Source organism: Anguilla anguilla, chromosome 13, assembly GCF_013347855.1.
Source record: "Anguilla anguilla isolate fAngAng1 chromosome 13, fAngAng1.pri, whole genome shotgun sequence".
In the NCBI taxonomy this organism is placed as follows: Eukaryota; Metazoa; Chordata; class Actinopteri; order Anguilliformes; family Anguillidae; genus Anguilla; species Anguilla anguilla.
In genome coordinates, this window is record NC_049213.1 from 14,613,602 (window position 1) to 14,619,601 (window position 6,000).

The 6,000-nt window shown below is 42.7% G+C and overlaps 1 protein-coding gene across 4 annotated transcripts in view; it reads right to left on the reverse strand.

Annotated features, from left to right (window-relative positions):
• dlgap4b (discs, large (Drosophila) homolog-associated protein 4b) overlaps positions 1-4,242 on the reverse strand; it is a 166,809-nt gene extending 162,567 nt beyond the window's left edge. For all 4 annotated transcript variants that reach the window (XM_035388401.1, XM_035388402.1, XM_035388400.1 and 1 more), the window contains exon 1: positions 3,914-4,242. The gene's annotated coding sequence lies outside the window, so the exon portion shown is untranslated. The remainder of the gene's footprint in view (positions 1-3,913) is intronic.
• Positions 4,243-6,000: the final 1,758 nt, after the last annotated feature.

Sequence of the window (6,000 nt, forward strand, 5' to 3'; positions counted from 1 at the left end):
GGTCCATTCATAAGCAGTTAGTGTAATTTGTGTAATACAAGTGTAAAGATGGTACCACTACACAGATAACCTATTTTTACACAGCTAAACCTGTAATAAATTATCCAAACTGAATTCCAGAGTAAGCACAACCACAATATTTTAACCGAATCAGCTGTATGTGAGATTTTGGTTCCCCTACCCCCACCCCCAGATTATTAAAGAAAGACATTGTGTTGTTCCGGAGAAAATATTTAATTTGTTGGTTCAAATGAGCGAGTGATTGACAGTTAATTGCGGCTCCTCCCATTACGGAGTTTGTGAAACCTAACCGGCTCATCTTTAGGAGGTAGGGCTTTTAACCAGGATGTTCTGGGTTTAAACGGCAAGTGGGGCACTGCGGCAGTCTCCTTGAGAAAGACGCGTAAGCTCCTTGAGAAATGATCGCGCTCTCAAACGGACAGTTCACGGAGTGCGAGGTGCTGTGTTAGGCTGGCCTGGATACGGATGTCTGCTAAGTGGATTAATAGCATACGCGACCGCTCCGAGGTTTGCCGGAAGCACACGAGATTATGACATTTTTTTTTTTAGTGTGGTCATTTAAAAATAGAAACATGCCTCAGTAACTTGAATGAATTTGAAAGCACCTTCACAGACAGTGTATCCTTTGAAATGTCATGCTTTCACATGCAGTTCCACTGAGCAGGTTGTTGATACCAGCAGCAATAGCATTTGGAACATCCTGTTTTTGTAACCGCAGCATTACAAGGGACGCATTGTATTTGAGCCAGGCAGACTCAAGAACATTAAAGCGCACGCCCAAACGCAGAGAATCCCGAAGGCCTGAACATCTGCCCTTCGCTTCGGCTCGAAATGAGACCAAAGCGCTGACCGTTGCCATCCTTCGCAAAAACCCAGTTCGGCACCCATTGCAATTTTTCGGCTGTGCCGAAACAAGCGCAGCGCGTTTGACCGAACGCTTATCGGCTACGTTACGACTTCATTATCTGAAAGTCAAAGGCAACTGTTTATGGGATCCAGGCCTGTGTGCGCCGCGCTCTGATGGAGGCGAGCAGGTGAAATCAAGCAGGGCTGAGCCGAGCACAGATCCCCAGCCGCAGATACATAACCCAGCGCGCGGCATGCATAATGCATGCCCGCTGTTACCTTCCCCCGACTCCAGCCTCCCCTCCATACGTCCAATGTGTTTTTTTTTTTTTTTAACAGTACATCTACAGAGGAATACTGGTCATCTGTACAGATGAGTGACAGCCGAAAAAAAAGGTGCGGTCACAGGTCTTGCTCTCAAGCGACGCACTTCTGTTGAACCCTTGAGCGAGGTCCCGGAGTTGCCTGAACCTTTTTGTTAAAAATATAAGGCAGGAGGATGAGGATGTACAGTATCCATGTGCACACATATATTTTTGCGTATGCAGCGAAAGGTAAGTTTCCTCTCTTCGGTGTGGCTGCATGAAAGCACAATTGAATCCAATCCTTTTAAAATATGAACTATTCTTTTGATAGGAATCCTGTAAAATAAAATCTGAGCATCAAAATGGCAAGCCTACGCCAAATTCTAGGTCAAGCTTTGAGCGACCTAGTGCTTATTGGAATAATGGTAAAAAAAAGAGTTCAGAATACAGGAACAAGGCCTCATCCCCGAGCAAATGGTTGTGAAAGGCATGGGGTGGTGATAAATATGTATAAACGTCTTTGCAGACTGCTATTGATTTCCCTTTGATCAGCAGTCCCTTGCTAGAGCAAAGGCTGAGTCTCTCTCTCTCTCTCTCCCCCTCTCTCTCTCTCTCTCCACCGGTCCTTCCAGGGAGCAGCAGAGCGAGCGTCGGGCCAGCCTCTCCACGCCACTTTAGCGATCGGCGGATCCGTGGCAGGCCCAGGATGAATCATTAAACACCCCGTCGGCACCCTTCATTGTTAGGCTCCCTGGCCGATGACAGCAGGACTGGGCGGGGATTCGGAACGCCGTACGTCCGGACGACCGAATCGAGCTAGCTACTGTCATAAGAGGAAGACCACAATGCGGGGGGGGGGGGGTCTTCTAAAGACTTTGCACATTCTCCAGTCTGTAGCTATACTATCCCGTAGCCTTTTTAGCAGGAACTATTTTAGCTCCTGTTCCTTGTATGTTCTGTTCTGTTTTTGGTATGTTTTTTATATGAAACATTTATTTGTCTGCTGCCATCTTGACCAGGTCTCCCTGGCAGAAGAGATATTGTATCTCAATGGGACCCTTCTGGTTAAATAAAGAATAAATAAAAATAAATAAAAACTCTGACACCATACCTCGTTATTATTTGGGTGGGACACCTTGGGGAACCCTGGTCACTGCCGGAAGTGGTGCCAATAAAACGACGGGGTAGTCTCAAGAACCAGAACAATACACCATAGCAGAAATGAAAGCACCATCCTGTTTAAAATTCTGTCTTGCATGTAAAGCCAAGATCCCAACTCCCTTTGTCTGGCAGAGGTCTCAGGGCACCTGAATTCACATATATGCCTCCCTTGTGATGCACGTGCTATGCCCTACCGCATGTGTCAGAAGCACATAAAGAATATAGCACTGTGTAAATAACAGTATAATTCCCTACTGAATTACTGACAACAGCTTGCTGATTTCGAATTGTGCAGGAGTTACTTTTGTGGCTAAACAGTTTGCAGAAAATAACTAGAAATGGGGGGGGGGGGAGGGGGGGTTCCGTCCCTATACACACATACTGTACTAACAATAATTAAACTAACAATAACAATGCCTAAACTGAATGTAGGCTGCCTCTTTTGTACTCTGAAGCATTGTTCTATTATGTTTTATTGTATCCATATTAAAAATGATTTGTTTTTTGTCTGCTTATAGAGAGAGAGAGAGAGAGAGAGAGAGAGAGAGAGAGAAGAAACTTCAAAGACAAACATACTTTAGGTGTCTTTCTCTACTCATGCCTTTCGCTTTGTCATTTCAGTAGATCGCTGGTACAGTCGCATACAGTATGTCGGGCCGACTGTATCTCAGTGTGTCCCGTAATAATTTCGAAGACTAGCCGCTACAATATTCCACACTATTGCCTCGCGACAGGAAGACGTTTAAGGCAAGACGGAAGAAAACAACCTCTAGGATGATCCAAGGACTAATGAATTTAAGAGAAGAATCGGAGGTTACAGCAGTGCCTGCATAGCAGTTTTACATGTTTCGCACTTTTGCAGGTGCAGATATCCACATTACATCAGAGCAGGGCAAGTGCTAACCCAAGCATCATATGATTGTCGATTAATTTTAGACGAGTCACGGAGTGCTCAAGACTAGTCTATACCTTGATAAATCGCATTTGAAAAAAACAAAAAAACAAAAAAAAACAAAGTCACTGTCCAGTACCACACGAACCACATGAATCAAAGTGTAGCCTACACAACTAGATTTCAGGAACCGAGATCGATTTCCTGATGTCACTTTCTACTCCGTTTAATTAGCCATTCATCGCCCAACCCCCACTCTCACAAGTGAAAACGGACGAGTTGTACCGAGTACATTGCAAGTAGCCCGTAGACATTACGGAATATTTAAAAATATATAAATAGTATTGCGCACAAATGTAACAGTCAGCACATAGCTACAAAGGTTTGTCATACCAAAACAGTATTGTACTTTCTTGGCACATTTAGTCATACTGCCTAAATGCTTCTGTACAAAATGAATGGTTTAGAATATTTAAACGCTAGATTTCTTTAACCAACAGTAACTGCTGACAGGTTAGTCAACTGATGCACAAACGCATACGAAACTGCTGAATCAAGTGTAACAAAAAAGCGGTCATTTCAATCAGTCAGTTAAAGCCCTGAACACAAATGTATTTCTCACCTAAATTTATCATGATATGCCGGCAAAAACACAAAAACCAAATCAAGAAACGACTTCAAAACATACCTTTGTCTGGAATACTCGTAGATTGGCGGAAATCTAACCAGACGCGCAATTATCCTGGACTCGTTGGTGGATGCGTTCCGAATATGACGGGATTTTTAAAGACCGGCGCTGCTTGTCTAATTGTAAAAAATGAAAACAAGCTCGTTAACACGAATTGCCTTGACTTGAGCCGTGCGATGCTCTGACTGCTAAAATATATATTTTACTTCACGTAGAACGTTTTATAAGGGGTTTATTCGTTTTTTCTTTCACTGTCAAAGGCTACGGGGGAAACGCGAGCGCCCCGGTCCATAGTGATCCTTGTTACTGAGCAGTTCATTCACGTTTGCATGAAGGAGACAGGGTTCTGTGAGGCAAGCGGTGATGCTGCGGCGCTCAACGCACCCTGGGGAGGGAGGGGGGGAGAGAGAGAGAGAGAGAGAGCAAAATGAACAAAACACCCCTTCTTAGGTATATCAGCACCTTGGACAGCGAAAGATGACCGTACTTCCTGTTTTTCTATGTTTTCAATGGCAGTACAGCGGACATAAATGCGAAACGCCCTTTAAACCTATTTGGTTTGTGTATCAACAGTATTTTCATTATCAGAAAATAACAAAAAGGCCATAGTTGAATTATAATGATAACTGTGACTGTCATCATTTGTGGATTAAAATACCCACAGAAGATAAAGAATAGTACAATGTCAATCAAGCCTTTAGTGACAGTAGATCATGGAAGAATGACGTTCCAACCATGCTTGTGACAGTACTTCAGAGCAGACATGAAAAATCTTGAGGTAGGAATAATAAAAAAAAGAATACTATAATATTATAAATGAGACTAACATATCAGACTACAGGCCTTTCTTATAAAATGGATGTGGGTTTGGGGGTTGGACACATTAGGTGAATATTCCATCTGTAGATAGAAAAATAGTGAAATAATGAGCCAGAAATGCATATTAAGTTTTCTGCCTTCATACCAAAATATGCATCTCAGATGCAGGGGCGTGCCATGGCAGTTTCAACGGTTTCAGAAGAAAAGGGCCCCAAGGATCAGAGTTGCCCCAAAACGCCCAAAAAATGTTTTGTAAAAAACACGCATTTGTCATGTTCGGCTACGGTACATCGGGGTACTTTCCTGAACTCTGACATTACCATGGCAACGGTAGATGCAGTTTCAACTTTGTTAAGTTCTGTTTCCATCCATTTGTAAGTTAGTAGCCTAGTCTAGAAAGTAAATAAAAATAACTAATGTTAAACATAGACATATTCTGTTGTACTACTATAGGGAGTGCCTCATGGCATGTTTAGGCTGGTCTCTGATACAAACATTGCACTGGCAGGCCTCTGAAAACTTTGCTGTGCAGCTTTCTAGCTAGCTTGCACTAATGTTAGCAGAAAGCTAGCTAGCTACTTCATAACAAACCTTGCAAACTTAATGCCCAGATTATTATGCCCAAATTATTACAATACCGGCAAGATTGCCTAGATTGAAAGGACGCTATGGCACAGGATGACCAATAACCGAGAAAAGAATGGCTTTTTTAAATATATATGTGCTTTTTATTAACACAATTATATTAATTCTGTTGCAATAGCTGAACGAAGGAATGAACTTATGGAGACCAATACATACCCTCCCCCACCCCAACCCCAATTTTATTGGGTAGTAGAATAACTAGCTGCTACACCACAACTCTGTAGGTGGCCATGAAAGGAGAGGCGGGGGCCGCATGATATCATTTTGAAACGGGACCCCATGGGCCACAGAATGTCCCTGGTGAGATGTGCACCAAAGTAGACCATGAGCCTTTTATCCACAAATTCCTGTTGAATAATATAAGCCAGAGCCTTCTGCACTTAATTAAAACCCCTTTAAAGCCGGCAAGTATGTCTTAAGATTAATACAAACACATTCCTCATAGTACCTCTGTGCAATAAGTAGGGGAAAACAAGGAAATAACTAACGGTTTTTGTATTTGGCTCAATTCTGAAAATATTACTAGAGATAGATTAATCATTTTTGAATGCAAACAACCTCCATCCCGTAGCTATGATTGCACACCAGAATTACATTTCTGGGCCATACCATTCACTAGAAAT